This window comes from Pelodiscus sinensis, chromosome 7, assembly GCF_052426305.1.
Source record: "Pelodiscus sinensis isolate ZL-2025 chromosome 7, ASM5242630v1, whole genome shotgun sequence".
Lineage (NCBI taxonomy): Eukaryota > Metazoa > Chordata > Testudines > Trionychidae > Pelodiscus > Pelodiscus sinensis.
In genome coordinates this window covers 64,270,159-64,287,770 of record NC_143058.1, presented here as the reverse complement: position 1 = coordinate 64,287,770, position 17,612 = coordinate 64,270,159, and positions in this window count along the sequence as shown.

Below are 17,612 nucleotides of genomic sequence, written 5' to 3'. Positions count from 1 at the left end.
GACGGGGAAATGGAGGCACATGCTAGAGAAGTGACTTGGCCAGGGTGACATCACCAACCAAAGCCAGGACTAGAACTCAGGTCTTGTGAGACTTAGTCAACACCCCATCAGCTCACCCACACAGTTACTGACAGGGAATCATGGAGCTTATATCTTTAAGGGCTGAGCTTCCTGACAGAGTCTGGGTAGGGTGCTGTGGAGTTCTTATTAAGCACAGCTGGTTGTGTGGAGACCTTAAATGCAGGAGAGCCCTATCAAGGATCACTTAGTGCCAGGAGGGAACATAAGAATGGCCGTACTGGGTCAGACCAAAGGTCCATCTAACCCAGTATCCTGTCTGCTGACAGTGGCCAGCACCAGGTGCCCCAGAGAGGGTGGAGTAAAGACAATGATTAAGCGATTTGTCTCCTGCCATCCCTCTCCAGCCTCTGACAAACAGAGGCCAAGGACACCATTTTATCCCCTGGCTAATAGCCTTTTACGGACCTAACCTCCATGAAATTATCTAGCTTCTCTTTAAACTCTATTATAGTCCTAGCCTTCACAGCCTCCTCTGGCAAGGAGTTCCACAGGTTGACTACACGCTGTGTGAAGAAGAACTTTCTTTTATTAGTTTTAAACCTGCTACCCATTAACTTCATTTGGTGTCCTCTAGTTCTTCTATTTAGGGAACTAATGAATAACTTTTCTTTATCGGCCCTCTCTGCACCACTCATGATTTTATAGACCTCTATCATATCCCCCCTCAGTCTCCTGTTTTCTAAACTGAAAAGTTCCAGTCGCTTTAACCTCTCCTCATATGGGACCTGCTCCAAACCCCTAATCATTTTAGTTGCCCTAAAACAAAGACAAAACAAAAGGCTGTGTCTACACTACACTGTTCTTCCGGAAAAAGCTACGCAAATTGTGAACAGCAATTTGCGTAGCTTTTTCCATTTTTTTTTTCGGAAGAGGCTTTTCCGACATTTGGCCCGTCTACACTGGGCCAAATGTCAGAAAACCTCCCTTTTTCGGAACATCCCTTCTTCCTCGTAAAATGAGGTTTAGAGGGATGCTGAAAAAGCGCGTCTGCTCTTCCGAAAATTTTTTGGACGAGCAGACGTGTTCCCTGGATGCGGCAGAGTTTTTCCGGGGTACCAGAGGTACCCTGGAAAAACTCTGTAGTGTAGACATAGCCACAAGCTGAGTGGAAGAATGGAGCAGCTGAAAACCAGCATGAGAATCTGTTAAAACGGACTGGAGTCTGTTAAAACACCGCAAAGAGGAAGCAGCGATGGGCAGATCGGCTAATGGCAGAAGCAAAGGGGGGGGGGGGGATCTGCCCCAGGGCCCAGGGGCTCCCAGTTGCACAATGGCGGCAGTTGGAGTGCCAGGCCCTTTAAATCACCACAAGAATCCCTCGCAGCATGCTCCAGGCCGGGCAGAGGGCTGGCGGGAGGCATGGCACAGTCCGGGTGGTGCTGAGGGCTGGCTGGCTCTGATCCCGCCCCTTCCACCTGAGGTCCCGCCCCTTCAAGGAGGGCGGAGCCAGACCCCCTCCTTCCCCCCCCCACCCACACTTTGCCCGGCGAGTCTGTCGGCTCCCCTGGTGATGGGCCAGTATTCGCTGCATTGGTGAGCAGTAAACAAGACCCGTTACTCGGGAAACCCATCGATTATTGTTCCAGTGGAACAGCAGAGCAATGAAGCATCCTTCCACCTGTACTAAGACACATGCCTCCTTTAAGGCCCCTTAGCTGCACCCCAGAACAGCCCCCTGTGGTCTGTGAAGCATGAATTCACAGCTTGGGGAGGAGCTAGAAGTTCTGGTGGTACATGTGGGCCAGGGTCTGTAAATTCACCCAGTATCTGACAACCCTTGCATTAGCTAGGCCAAAGGGAAGAAGTTCACCAAAAGTTCATAGCTCAAAAGCCTGGAGCTGTATTATTTGTATGGGATGGAGCAGCCATGTCTCAGCCAGCCAGTGCTTAATTTGTGCCCGGGTCGCGCCATGGGCTTGGCAGTTCATAACCCTGGCACCACCGGGCTCGCTGCATCAGGTATGAATGTAAAAAAATTGCTTGAGCCCGGGCCCTTTTCATGACAAATTAAGCAGCGGAGCCAGCCGGGGGCTGGAATTTACCCTCCCCGCCTTAGAGCCATGTGACTCCATGACATTACAGCCTCACGCTGCAATGTTTTGTCAACAAGGGCCTGATCCGAAACCCCTCCAACCCAATTAATTATCGATCTGCATGGCAGTCGTGTGCAGAGGTGCCAGTCAGGGTCCCGTTGTACCAGGGAGCAGACATACCATAAAGAAGACACAGTCCTTGTCCCAAAGAGATTAGCAATAAGCGTCTGAAGAGTCACAGGACGTTTTTCCATTGACTTCAATGGGCTTTGACGCAGCTTTGAGCCCTTGTCCAATGCCATAAAAGTCCGCTCTCAATATTTTGGACAGCTCCTGGGGGCCATTTCTCTTTCCCTCACAGACCAGAAAATCAGCCCAGAACGCCTGGTCTGAGGTGAAAAGTTGAGGCACAAAAAAATCCTGCTCACGTTTGGACATTTTGACCATCCATTTCCAGCAGCAGCCGTGGTGCGAGACAGCATGGCGGCCATTTTGTGCAGCTCTCCGAGACGATCCTGTGGACCTTTTCCTGTGCCAGGTGTGAATTCAGATGTGGGTCTAGGTGCCTCACTGCACACTGCAGAATAATGAAGTGTGGGGAAACACAAACCATAAGGGTTTAGTCCTTAGCTGAGCCAAGTAAACACGGATTGTTGCTGGCGGGGAGGGAGCCATGTGCTGCTTTGTGGTCTTGCAGCCAATTCTACTTTGGCCCAGATCTCAGGGTAGGTTAACAGGAATCTGAGGCTGCTCTAAACAATATTGGCTGATTGTGGCCCCTAGAGGCACTCCGCAAGATGGGCAATCCATTACCTGGTCACACCCCTTTTCATCTCAGCTATGCCCCCTACATGCGGAGGGCCACGAGGGGATGGTGTCAGACCCAGCTATGCCAGCTGTCCGCCAGCCAAGGGACTCTCCCACTTCAAGGTATTTGAGGTTATTCATTCCATCATCACTCCACCACCAGAGTAGAGCAAAAAGGCTGGAATGAGGCCCAAGATCTGTTTTATAGTAACCTCCCCCCATGGAATCACTGCCACACCGGAATCTAAACTGCACTAACAGAGCAAGTGCAGTAGTACCTCAAAGTACAAGTCGTTTAGAATCGGAAGCATGTGATCAGGCAGTAGCAGAGACCAAAAAATCCCACAACCACAAAACAGCACTGTGCTAAATAAATCACTAAAAAATAAAGCAACAGCAGCATTTTTTCTTCTGCTTAGTAAAGTTTCAAAGCTGTATTACGCAATGTTCAGATGTAAAATTTAGAAAGAATATTTTGTTCAGCGTTTTGAACAGCTCCCATTCCTGACATGTTTGCAACTCAGAGCTTTAACTGGATACCTAGGAGATTCCAATTTTCATTGCAGGTCACTGGGAGGAGGTGCCTACGATCCTCGACTCCTTTAAAAAAAGGGAGCAGTGTAGTTCTATTTTATAACTACAAGGAGACCTAGTTCAAGTCAGAGACTAATGGCTTGTAAAACCTCCTTCCTAGAACAATGCTGTGCTAGAGCACACACAGAAAAACCATTAATTCTAGTAAACGTGCTTTCGTTTGGGCACTTAACACAAAAAGCTCCAACTTGCTCCCAGACTCCTCCCTCCCGTGCCAAGCTCCATCCCAGAGCAAACTTTTATGGGGGGGAAAAAAACATCGACAAATAGAGGAAAAAAACGTCGACAAACTTTTAACTTGAGCACTACTGTATCAGATGCTCCAATCTCTTTATAGGTCCCTGACTCATGGTTGGGGAACGTTGGACTCCACAACGTAGTAAGCTCCGTTATAATTACCTGCCTTGCATGTTTACGAGCGTGTATGTTTATGGGAGTAGCTCAGTTCCTGGAAATAAATAGCCGTGAAAGGAGCATTTTCTTACAGGAATAAATAGCTACATGGACTAAATAAAAACACATCAGTCATTTTAAATGCACAGCTGACAAAACCTATAAAGGCTCTACATGAGACAAATTTGTCTGCCTGACATCAGCTCCAGAAAGAACCCATGAGACTCCTGATCTGAATAGCCACAGAGGGTCGTATTTATATCATTAGTGACTTCAGATATTAGCTATGTGCGCAATAGAATATGGCTGGTTGCTGTGCATTTTTTAAGATGTAAATCTCAGCCGCAATTGTCTGTTCACATAGGTAGAGCCCCAGGTGGATACAAAGCTGGTATCTGCATCCATAGCCGCAAAAGTGGCACAGATATCCACACCCACAGATGCAGATACCCACGGATTTGCAGGGCTCAGCCTTGCTCAGACGACTCAAACCTGCTTTTACAGCCTCCATTTTGTAATATCATCATTTGCACATTAAAAACAGTGCAAGTCATCTGCCTGATTTGTGTGCATAGATTGGGGTCTCTTCTCTCCAAGACAGCTTAGTGGTCATCTTTAGAAAGTGTTATGGAATATTTGACCCCATGGTCCTAGCTAGCTGACACAAGACAGATCCTGCTCATCATGCACAGCTCTTCCCAATATCCAGCCACAGAAGACAGCAGGACACAGCCAAGACACTCTTCCCAAATCAAGTCTGCATCACATCCTGCAGCCACTAAGGTCACAAGAAGCTCCCTGGGTTTCATGGGCATTTTGGACGGGAGGATAAAGAAGAACGATAGACTCCCCTATACCAAGGTCAAGGTCATCTCTGACTGGTTTTGGTTGCCTGCTGTCTGAGAAAAGGCCGTGGTAGACATGAAACAAGACCTGAGCGGGGTGGAGACAATCTGAGGGGAGACTTTTGTCAATGAATCAGATTCACTTGACCCTTACCCTAGATCTGAGATCTTGTGCTCAGTTCCAACAGCCAGCCAGGAGCTCCTTTTCGCTCCCACAGTCCTGTAGCTCCCTCAGACCGCCTGGAGCACCATCCTTGTGTGCATAGATTGGGGTCTCTTCTCTCCAGGCAGCAACTGACTGACTCTGGCTCTGCAGCAACTTTTATACAGCCCTCCTGGGCTCTGATTGGCTGCTCCTTGCAGCAACTCTAGGTTGCTTGGAGGACCTCTCTCCTGCTCCTTTCTAGGGTGGGATGTGGTATGACCCTGTAGTTTCTAGCAGGGGGTGTCTGGGCCTGGTCCACCGCATCACAATTAAACTAAAATTGTACCTTAGAAGTCACATTTAATCTAAAGATTTCAAAGCCTTTTAGGAACATTAATTTTACACAGAACACTAAAGTAGATAAGAATTGTTGTCAATGTTTTTCGACAATTTTTTTACAGGATAAATATAGTTTGATCAAAATCCTATTCAACTTATTCATAAATGATCTGGAGATAGGGGTAAACAGTGAGGTGGCAAAGTTTGCAGAGACACTAAATGGCTCAAGGTAGTTAAGACCAAAGCAGGCTGTGAAGAACTTAAAAAAGATCTCACCAAACTAAGTGACTGGGCAACAAAATGGCAAATGAAATTTAATGTGGCTAAATGTAAAGTAATGTGCATTGGAAAAAATAACCACAACTATACATATAATATAATTTAGCTACAGCTAATCAGGAAAAAGATCTTGGAGTCATCATGAATAGCTCTCTGAAGACGTCCACGCAGTGTGCAGCAGCAGTCAAAAAAGCAAGCAGGATGTTAGGAATCATTAAAAAAGGGATAGAGAATAAGACGGAGAATATCTTATTGCCTCTATATAAATCCATGGTATGTCCACATCTTGAATACTGCATACAGATGTGGTCTCCTCATCTAAAAAATGATATACTGGCTTTAGAAAAGGTTCAGAGAAAGGCAACTAAAATGATGAGGGGTTTGAAATGGGTCCCATATGAGGAGAGATTAAAGAGACCGAGACTTTCAGCTTGGAAAAGAGGAGACTAAGGGGGGATACGATAGAAGTCTATAAAATCATGAGTGGTGCAGAGAAAGTGAATAAGGAAAAGTTATTTACTTGTTCCCATAATATAAGAACTAGGGGCCATCAAATGAAATTAATGGGCAGCAGGTTTAAAACAAATAAAAGGAAGTTCTTCTTCACACAGTGCATAGTCAATCTGTGGAACTCCTTGCCTGAGGAGGTTGTGAAGGCTAGGACTATAACAGGGTTTAAAAGAGAATTAGATAAATTCGTGGAGGTTAAGTCCATCATTGGCTATTAGCCAGGCTGGGTAAGGAATGGTGTCCCTAGCATCTGTTTGTCAGAGGGTGGAGATGGATGACAGGAGAGAGATCGCTTGATCATTACCTGTTCGATTCACTCCCTCTGGGGCACCTGGCATTGGCCACTGTCAGCAGACAGCATACTGGGCTGGATGGGCCTTTGGTCTGACCCAGTGTGGCCGTTCTTATGTTCTTATGTGCTTTGCAAAAGACAGCTTGATTTTGATGGATTTTTTCATAAAAACCATACAAGACAACATTGTTTCATTTTGAATCAACAATTTGGTTTAATTTGGACATAAAGATAAAAAAGACGAAAAAGTCAATCATGGACAAAATCAAAATATTTTCATGTCAGAATGTTTTAATATAAACAATTGCTATTTTTGCAAGATAGCCATATAAAACATTTTTGTTTGACAATTTTCACTGGAAAAATATCCAATTTCGCAACCCACTCTGTGACGCAATATTATCTCCATTTTATGAGTGGAGAAACTCAGATGGTTGGGTTTTCAAAGAATGAGAGAGGCCAGATTGCCCCCGAATCTGCCTTAGAAGTCTGAAAAAATTCACTCTAAGTAACCCATGTCAGTGACAGAACTAAAACTAGACTGTAGGGATCCTCTCTGTCAAGTCTCTTCTCTACCCGCTACTCTTTAAAATATGATCAAACTATAATTCTCGTGACTGCTGACCGTTCCATACATTCTTCTGGGTCATGTTGATTTGTGGTGAGTGCCAGACTCAATCTGAGTATTATCTGAATGCCAAATGATTGTGCTTCAAGCATTTAAACATGAAGGGGGAAAATCCCCAACTTTCCTTCATTGATTACAATATTTTATTTTGTAATCAATGATAAAATTCCTTCTCCCCAAGTGGTCACATTGATGTCATATTACCAATTCAAAATTGACGGCATCCAATAAAATGCTGAGAATGGCATCTGGCCCTATAAATCTCGTTTGTATTCCCAAAGTCCTTTAGGCATTTCTTTCTATTAGGCTGACTGAGAAACCATTAAAAAGGGCAGAGCGCTCTTTGATGGAAACAAATTGATATGGACGGCAACATCTTTTCCAGGAATAAGCAAAGTGTTAGAAGTGAGGCACTCCACCTCTGCCCCGACTCACTATCTGACCTTGGGCAAGACACTTTACTTTTCTGTGCCTAAGTTTACCCATCTGTAAAATGCGGATGATAGAACAGGCTGTCTGGACAGCACTTTGAACACATGAGATGGTGTATGAATGTGAAGTGTTAAGAATCATAGTGAGCATTTTGCCTTTAAAAAAAAACTATAGGAGAGTTCATTTATTGTTAGGTATTACCAATTTTGCCACTCCTGACAAAGCCAGACTCTAGAAAAAGTCACCTGGATAATCTTAGTCCCACTTTTCAGAATTTACAATTTTAAAAAATACACCTGTCTTTAACTCTTTTTACCTCATTAGCCATCTCTGGTTTCTTGTTCTAAATATTAGTTTTAATTGCTGTCTAGATTTTGTATTTAGACCTATAGTTTTTTTTAAATCATTTTTCCCTCTTTCACCAGCATGAGCAATATAATAACATTCTCTCTCTCTCTCTCTCTCTCTCTCTCTCTCATATAGAGATCTAGAGAACTGTTAGGACATGTCTACACCCTGGAGAAGATTGACTCTCCAGAGGGTGATCTTCTAGCGCTTGATTTAGCAGGTCTAGTGTAGATCCCCAAACTGAATGCTGAGGGCAACTCCCACCGGTGTCTGGAATCCTCCTTCTGTGAGGAGGAAGGGAAGCCGATGGGACCTGAACTCCTCTGGGCAACAGCGGTCTGAGATGGGCTGCGGCAGCTGGCGCCCCAGGCGGAACGTGCAATCGGCGCCCCCGCCTGCACGGCCGTCAATGGAGTGACGTCATCATCGGGCGCCCAGGCACCCCGTTGAAGGCGGCGCCCTAGGCGACGGCCGAGTCTGCCTATCATCATGGGCCACCCCTGCCCCTGGGGAGTGCTGTCCACTGTCAAAAGAGCACTATAGCCAGTCTATGAGTGGGATAACCTCACTTTTTCCATGAGAGGTGAGCATGAAGGATAACCCTAAAACAAAACTCCTTATTTTTTCAATTAAATTTTTTTTGACTAAAATAGTCCAATGAAATGCTTGTTCTGACAAAAAAAATTGATCCTGCTCCATCCCTTATCCCTATCAACCAATAAGGGGGAATGAGAGAGAGAGGGGTGGTGACTTGCTTGTGGTCGAGGTAAGGCGGGAATAGAAGTGAGCGCTCCTCTGCATACTCGCATGCTCATGCCTGCCTTACGGAAGCCGAGGCCAGCAGACGTGTGGGTCGCTGTTCTTACCTCACCAGAAGCGTGGGCCCTTCCAAGACTCTTGCACGTTTTCCTATTTGCGGACAAGGCTGATGCTCGGCCACGGCCTATGTAATAGCGTCAGTGGGACCCAGCGTGTTCCAATAGGAAGCGCAATATTGCAAACAAGCTAATCAAAGAAATTTTACACAGTGACTTGGAAAGCTTTTGCATTGATATACGGAAGACAGCCCAGACAGCCCCGAGGGGGGGAAATGAACTGGACCTAAGGGAAAGCATTTGAATTGTGTTACCAAATCGTAAAACTTCCTGTGTGTTTGTTTACCTATATTTGCCAGGATTCATGTTCAGTGAGGTTATAAAAGGGCCAAATTGCATCAGCCTCTTGTTGTTCTAAATATAGCAGGCTTGCTTCTTCATTGCCCTTTGCTTTCCACCCTCATCGACAGCCGTGCAGAGTTTCTGCCATGCTGACGTTGATCGAGTTTTGCATCTATTTTGCAGCGGTGAGACAGAGCACGCAAAATACAGGGCAAACGAGAATCAAGGCATCTGTGGCTTCAGCCTTGCTCATGGAGGTGAGGTTCCTGAAGGGTTATGCAATTTCATGGGTTTTAAATCCTGCTTCTCCGTGGAAAATTGACCTGGAGCCAAATGCTGGAAGGTGTTTCCTCTGGAACTTTGAATCCTTCCCCTTTGGCGGAGTCAATACTTCATGGAAGGTCAGGCTGTGAAGTCCCTGCTGATGCCGGGAAGGGTGTGCACGGGACCTCCTTATGTCCTAACACAGAAAATGATCAAGAGATAGGAGGGGAAGGCTGACCAATCATAACAGATCGTTAATAGAAAGCTACAGGCGGTATCTGACTCCTCTCTGGGATATTTAATCCATGTGGTGTGCTTGGCTGAGTTACATTTCTTTCCCCGAGTTTCTCTTGTTTTATGTCCCTCTCACTTCCTTTTCAGACCCGCCTCATTCTAATACTTAGGGAAACAATGAAACAACACACGAGAAGCAGGTTTTAAAAAATTATGTTTTCTTGGAGAGGCCTTTCTCCCGAGGCCCATGGAAATCAGAGATGGAAAGGACCCATTAGGTTATTTTTCCATGCCCCCGTCAAAACAAGATTTCCCCCTACAATGTACCCTCAACTCTCCCAGTTTTACGTGCTCCAAGCACATGGCTGTTCCAGGCAAATCGTTCCAGTTCCATGGAACCAGACCATCCAGAGCGAAAAGCAATGCTGCTCCCATGGAATTACAGAAGCTGCTTGTCAGACACATGTTCCTTCTGGACCAGAACAGAAATCTGGCTTCAGGAATGATTTTGTCCTGCTTTCTGGGCAGGCAGAGGGTAGCGGCTGTTGGCCGGGCATCCAGTTCTGAAGACAGTGGCCTGGCCAGTAGCAGCACAGAAGTAAGGCTGGCATGCTGTGGTATCGCCTGCATTACTTCTGTGCTACTGCTTTCAGAGCTCAGCGGCCAGAGGGTGGGAGCTGCTGCCTGAGTATCAGTACCACAACCCCCGTTATAGTAACCTTGCTACTCCCCACTCCTTTTTGGGTCAGAATCCCTATAATTACAACTCGTGAAAGTTCATCTTTAAATTACTGAGATCATGACATTTACAACTTTGAAAATCGTATGTGAAATTGACTGAAATGGACTGTAAATTTTGTAAGCCATGGGCTGCTCTTTCAGTACAGCTCCTAGCTCATCTCTGTTGTGATCCCTAGCTGCTACCATGATATAAATAATAAACAGGCTTGCATCCACACATACCATGTGAGGATCTGGCTCGTGTTGCTTTGCAAAGATTCTTCTGTGTTGCGGCCTTGGGACCGTCACCCTGTCTCTAGCAGGCATTAGTCTCTTCTGTATACCACAGCACACGAGAAAGCAAAGGGCTGCTTTTCCGAAACAAAGCTGAATGGAAAAGCCAGCTGTTTGCAGGAAAAGATGTTATGGACAAAGAAGCTATTGCTCCAAAGACTCCAAGTCACTGAGAATAAACTCTAGCAGCAGCTAGAAGGCACCGGCTGCATGAAATTTGACTCGCCCACCTCTGGTCGTTGTAATGTGACATGTAACTCCAAACTGAGTTCGCTATGAGGCCAGACAAGTGGTGGATCATGGGCAGAGAATTCCATAACACGATGAGACAAATACAAAGTCTCTGCTGTTTTGATGCTACCTGAGTTTAAAAGCTCAAGTGCCCAGGAGGTTTGAATTCAGCTGTCTGAGCTTCTTTCCAACTCTGGATCAAAGCCTGGTTTTCCGATCCCATTTATTGTTACACTCAAATCTACACATAGCATCCGGGTGGCTCTGTTGGATGGACAGGTGTTTATAACATGCGTGCAAGTACAGGAGATTAACAGATTTTAAAATGAGTCCCTGGAGACATGGGTAGTATATTATACTCCCGTTAGGAAGTGGTATGTTTCTATTTGGAAAAGAAACTTCTGCACAAGGACCTTCCGTTCTGGGACTCATAGGCTGCTCCTTCTCCTTCCTGTTGCTTAGGTAGATGGTCCTATTGCTTTTATTGTGTGGATGGTAGCAGCTACAGTTCCCAAAAGCAATTGGAAGCCCATTGTGCTGTGTGAAGTAGTGAGAAGTCCCTGCCCACAAAGAGCTTACAGTCTAAGACAAGGCAAAAGGCAGGTTGGAAGGAGACAGGCCAGGGGAGGTGAAGTGACTCATCGGAGGTCACACATCTAGGCAGAGCACCCAGAGATCTGGGCAGCCCCTTAGGCTGGAGCAGATGTGGGCTGGAGGAGGGGCTGGCTAGCACGGAGATGGACACAGGTGGGAGCTGAAGCAACGTCTACCCAGGGTTGCTGTCTGTTGAAACAACTGGCAGTGGAAATACTCCCAGCTGGGTGCTGATGGAGAAGCAGCCTCAACAGACATAAGAACATACGAATGGCCATGCTGGGTTGGCCCAGAGGTCCATTCAGCCCAGTATCCTGTCTCCAACACCAGATGACCCAGAAGGAGGGAACACATTCATCACGTGTGGTATCGGAGGTAATCCTCATGTGATCCCTCTCCTATCATCCATTTCCAGACAAACAGAGACTAGGGACACCATTCTTATCCAGCCTGGCTAATAGCCATTGATGGACCTAACCTCCATGAATCTATCTAGCTCCTAGTCCTAGTCCTCACCACATCCTCTGGCAAGGAGTTCCACAGGTTGATTGTGCGCTGAGTGAAGAAAAACTTCCTTGTGTTTGTTTTAAACCTGCTGCAGTCCACTTAGGAATCTTGGGATCACGGGGGTGGGTCCTCACCCGTGGATTGGCTGAATCCTAGTGGAATGGCATGGAACCTAGCATGAGGTTCAGAGGTAACTCAGGAAGGCTCAGCAATATCCCACTATCCCAGGTCTTCTGACTCCCACTATGGACCACATGACCCTTACCCAGTGCAGATTCCTCGACCCGTAACAAGTCTTCCATGAGGCTTCTCCTGTTGGTATGGACCTTGAGGAAGCAGTCTCAGGTAACACTGTGCTATCTGGTGGCCCATGGAGGTTCTTGAATACCCACTGTTTTAGTGGCTCCCTGCTTCTTTCAGAGTTAGATTCTCAAGAAAGCTGTCCTCATTTGGTAGCTAGACTCTGAAAAGATTGGTAGCTAGACTCTCAAAAGAACTAATTGCCTTGGCTGCTGAACACTTTGGAAATTCCCAGGTTCTCTAGGGGGTGATAAGCTCATGAAAATAGGCCCCACAATCGGAAGTCCACGGCAACACTCGTGTTGACTTGAATGGAGCCCAGTTTTCACCTCTGGTCCATAATGCTTCAAGGCGCGTTCAGATGAGCTGTGGAAATATTGCATGTGATATTTATTCTCTTCCTATTAAGTGCTGGCTTCCTTTTGGACAGTCTCCATAGGAGAATCTTACAAACTCGGTTATGCCAAATGTGTCCTATATTTCATTGAGACAGTAGAAATGGAATCTACCACTGCAATATGTTTTCAAAATCATGTCAAACCATTGTTCTTTGGAACGACTACCACTAGGTGGGGTGAGGGAAAGGTGGTCTGGTCTAGTATGCTGCCCAAGATTTTAATTTATTTTCTGGAAAGTTGATTACAAGACGTTTCCCACTTTCATCTCTTTCTAATGGGAATGAAAATCAACTATAGAGGGAAAAACAGATTTAGTTCAATGATAACGATGGGGAAGTTAACATCAAAATTAAACAGACTGTTGATTTTCAGCCAAGGTTAAGTCTCCCCACACCCTGCCCTATCTCCTCAGCATCCTGCTTTCTATTCCTTGTGGCTCTCCTGCGTCAAGAGTATAAATACGTTATTTCCTTCCACTGCATCAAAGCTTGTTATACATAAACCATGGCAATCAAAGTGGACCACTGCCTATTTTTTATTGCTTATATACCACAAAAAAGAAATGATGTGACTCTAACATGAATGCAGTAGAATCAAAACAAAGAAAAACAACTGTCTTCCTGCCTAAGGGTGGAAGTCAACTGTGGAATGTAAAGGATTTCCTTTGCCAGAATTGCTGTGATATTAGATTTATTCAGTAAAGAGAGGGCATGCTTTCATCTTCATCCTACATAAAAGCTGATGATTAAAACTGGGGAAGAGTCTAACCAAGTCTCCCGGTACAGACACCTCCCCCCCCAAATCTGTGGGAAATTTGCTTCCAGAGGTTGCTGCAAACATCAGCTGGGTTCCCTTAAACTTTGCACCTGGGGCTAAAACTGAAAAAAGAGCCTGATCCAATACATGGACAAGTCAGTGGAAAGACATCCATAGACTCCTCAGATCATTGGATCAAGCCAAAAGCTAGCGCTCGACTATGACGCATGATACATAAGGACAAAAAGGAAAGGCCAACTGACTCATTAAACTGAAATAGGTTAAGACTTTGGCAAGGTAACTGCTAAACTACGTATTCCTAACCTAGTCCAGGCTTCCCGGATGTACTGTCTTTTCTGGAACACAGCTGGACACCGGATACATTTAAATTGTCTGTACAACAAAAGACAATCTCTTCCATCCCACTATTTTTTCTGAGTTAGCAAAAATGATCATGATGAATTACACCCACTGGCACCAGCTGAAGCTCTGGCCTTCGATATACACCCAAAAAACCAAGGCTCTCAAAAGCACTTTCCCAGAAAAATAGGCCTAGATGCTCAGCTAGGGAGACCCAGCAAAGCTCCACTGAAGTCAATGGAGTTGGGTTGGCCTACAGAAGTGGAACATCTGGCCCCTACTGTCCGACGGTATTACTTATGTAGTGAATGGGGTGAGGGGTTAACATCATTTTCTGAACATTACGGCCATTCAGTTAGCCAAGGTCTTTTCTCAGTAGTTGTTAACTCTTCAGATCAAGCCCTAGCTGTGTTTCCTGTAAGGGTTAACACCATAGACAACGGGGCCTAGAGAGTCCCCAGGAATGCTAGGAAAGCAGGAAGTGAGTTGACAGGAGGCTAAGACAGCCAATGGAAACAGAGTGTGGGTTTTTGCATTGGAAGCAGTGACCCTTCCTCTTCCTGTTGAGTGGCCAGAGGAGAACCTGGGAGGCCCCGTAAGGAGCCAGGGAACCAGATATGGAGAATCCAGTGACAACCATGCCTAGGGGAAGACAGTCTTGAAGCTACAGATATATGAGTAGAACAGGAAATGTTTAGTCAGACACAACTTTGTGTCACTTGTCTACATTTCCATCACTAGCACCAACACAATCCCATGCAGGAATATTATACACAGTGCTTCTCTTCTGTTAGCCCTTCCCCACTGCGCAGAGGAAGAACAGAGATGGGCTCAACTAGCTGGTACTTCCTCTCTGTCCATCGGTCCTTCCTGTCTGTCCTCCTTATACCCTTCAACTGATGGCCCAATTGGTTCATCCAGTCTCCCAGCCAGACCACCCAGTTAGCTTGAACATCCCCACTCAGCCTTCTCCAGGAAAGCTGACTGACTCCTGAGGGTCCATCAGCACTGGTATTTTTTTGCAGAAGAGGCTCTTGCGTCAGAAGGAGCTGTCTACACTGCCCCTTCTTGCGCAAGAAAAACCCTCTTGTGCAATGCCGCTACGTCAATTATTTTCAAGAATAAAGGCATTGCGCAAGAGGGTTTTTCTTGCGCAAGAAGGGGCAGTGTAGACAGCTCCTTCTGGCGCAAGAGACTCTTCTGCAAAAATGGTAGCTCATTAGGTATGCAAATGAGGCTCGGCGATATTCCACACTTAGCCTCATTTGCATATTTCTCGTGCAAGAAGCTGCGAGTGTAGACATAGCCTCTGAATTCTAATCCTGACCTCCAAAGTGCTAGCGATCCCTCTCATTTTGGTGTTCTCAGCAATGTTGATAAGTGTACTATCCATTCTCTTATCTGGGTCATTGAATAAAATATCGCATAGTGCTAGAGCCAGAACCTACCTCTGTAGGACACTACTAGGTATGCCCTCCTGGTTTGACAGCAAATGATGGCTAATTATGTTTTGAGTTCTGCTTTTCAACTAGTTGCATACCTGCCTCATAGGAGTTTAATTTAATCACATTTCCCTTATGTCATGGTCACAAGGGAGCAAGATCAAAAGCCTGACTACAATCTAGAGATAATATGAGACTATTCCAAATCATGGGCACTACCAACTTCCATTCACTTTTCCATAGTTCCAACATTTGATACCTTTTTCTTTATTTCCTGTATTTTCTGATTGGCTAGCAGGAATGAGCGCCCAGGGCCACTAGCTCTAATAAGGTCAGTGATCTTCATAAACTGTAGGGGGCTGCAGCTAGTTTAAGTACCAAGGGGGAGGAGCCATATGAGCCATTCACCGACTGATATGACACCTTTTGCTTGTAGCTGAGCACCTGGCTCAGGTACCACAGAGGAATGCCCTTTGTGAGACGGAGTTGTCCTAGCAGTCCTCAATGTCCCACGTGCGAGCAGGTTTCTCTCCAGCTGACCGATTGACAATCAGCCAGGGAAGAAACGTGAAAGAGACAGCACTCAAAGCTGGTTTGCTTTGGCTGAGAGCGCCAGTCTGGTACAGTGGTGGCTTCCTTGATGTAAATAATATTGCAAGAGGGCCACCCTTATGGAAAAATCTTCCTCAGAAATTAGTGGTGAGGAACAGTCAGCCTTTGCAAAACAAAAAACCAGCCCAACGCACCCACCCACCATGATCTCAGCCAGAGAAGGGTTGGGCTGTACTTCATCCATCTCCTCATTGGGTGTAACACAGGGTGCGCCCGCTGCCCTAAATTTGCTCTGCCCCCACCGCCTGCAAGTCATGAGCAGAGACGTGGTAGGAGTCATGAGCGGAGCTGTGCTATTGCAACAGCCAGGAGCTGCAGAAAGGCAGGGAAGCAGTGAGTTCATTTACTTAAACTGCCTTCCCCTGACCAGCTCTGTTTGGTAACTCCCTGCTGTGGAACAGCAGTCTGCTTGTGCGGTTTTGGTTTATGTGGTTTGCTGATCTTTCCCCTGGGTAGGTGGTTCAGCTACAGAGCCAGCATCAGTGGCCTTCTGAGAGATTGCGTTGCTGATTTGTTAATGTCACACAATTCACTCCATACTTGTGTTCCATGTTCTGATTTAAAGCAGAACTCCATGACTAACAAACATTTAATCACTGATATAATCAATATCACCTAATTCCACATAGGTTGGAGATGGGCCCAGACCAGAACCCAAGGCCCAAAGACTCTTAGTCTAAGTTTGGATCCAGACTTACCAGTTGGCCTCTTTTATCTGTAAAACAAGCTGTACCAAAATCTTAGAACCAAATACCCCTGAACTCTGGTTCAGACCCAAACGAGGCAGCTCAGGACCATTCTTGACAGACAGGATGGGTAGCTTTCCACTGAGTTCAATAGTCAGGGTCTTTTTCTCATTATTTGGAATGACCAGAGCCACTGTTCAGCCAAGCCCCTCCGATGTCGAATCCCTACTTCCCAGCTTACTCTGACAAAAAGGACAATGCTCGAGAGACAATTTTTTCTAAGCATTGAAGAGGCAATGTAATTTAAAATTAGGCTTCAATAAAGACACAGGGTAGGCTTGATTCTTCTTTCATAGGCGAGGCGATCTAATCCAAGTGAGTTATGCTAGTGTAAAACTGGTCGAGAATCAGATCCTTCTTTTTTTTTTAATCTACTTTTCAAAATTCCCTTGCAACCACTACCCTCTTGTGGTGAGTTTTCATCCCTGGTCCAAGTCAATTTTTTCCTACTTTATTTTAAAGCAAACAACAGAGGTAAATATATGCTTCAGACGCTCGGGAAGGTGCACTGACCTTTACGGTTGCTATTCAGAAAGTATTTTCAGGTAGGAATAAGAGATCCTCCGGGAAAGGGCTTTATTCCAGAGGATCGCGCCAGTCTAGACGCTCTTTTCTGGCTTTTCCCCAAGCCGGAAAAAAAGCGGCGGCCATGTTTATTTAAATCCCGCGGGGGATATTTAAATCCCCCGCAGATTTCCCTATTCCAGAGTTGGAAATTAGCATGGCTATTTCGGAATAGGGGCCAGTCTAGACATAGCCTGAGAGTTTTTAAAGACTAGTAACATGCCCACTCACCAGTGTGTGCAGCTCACAATTCCCTAAAATTGCTCTAACACTAGGCAGAGTAAACACTGCAGCAAACTTTATTGTGCAACATTATAAGATTTACCCAGAGTTGCTCAGGGCTTCAATTCAATTCATTTGTGAGTTTTGGAAAACATAATTAAAATGTCCAGGCTTCATTGAAATCAGTGCTCTGGGCTGGGGCTGAGGGGTTCAGTAGCAGGCTGCTCCAGAGAGAGAGGATAACCCCAGCAGCTCAGAGCCAGGTGAGAAGCACCTCTCCATGGCCACTGCAGCTCCAGGGGGCACATCCAGGGGAGGGATGCATGATCCCCAGCTGGAGCAGGTCCAGGTTCTTCTGCCCTCTACACTCCCCAGGGAAAGCAAGGCAGTTTGCGGCATTCACTTTCCCCTCACTCTCTACAAAAGGGAGCAGCCACCAATGTTCCTAAAGCACAGGGGAGGTTGTGGGAGTGTAACCCAGTGTG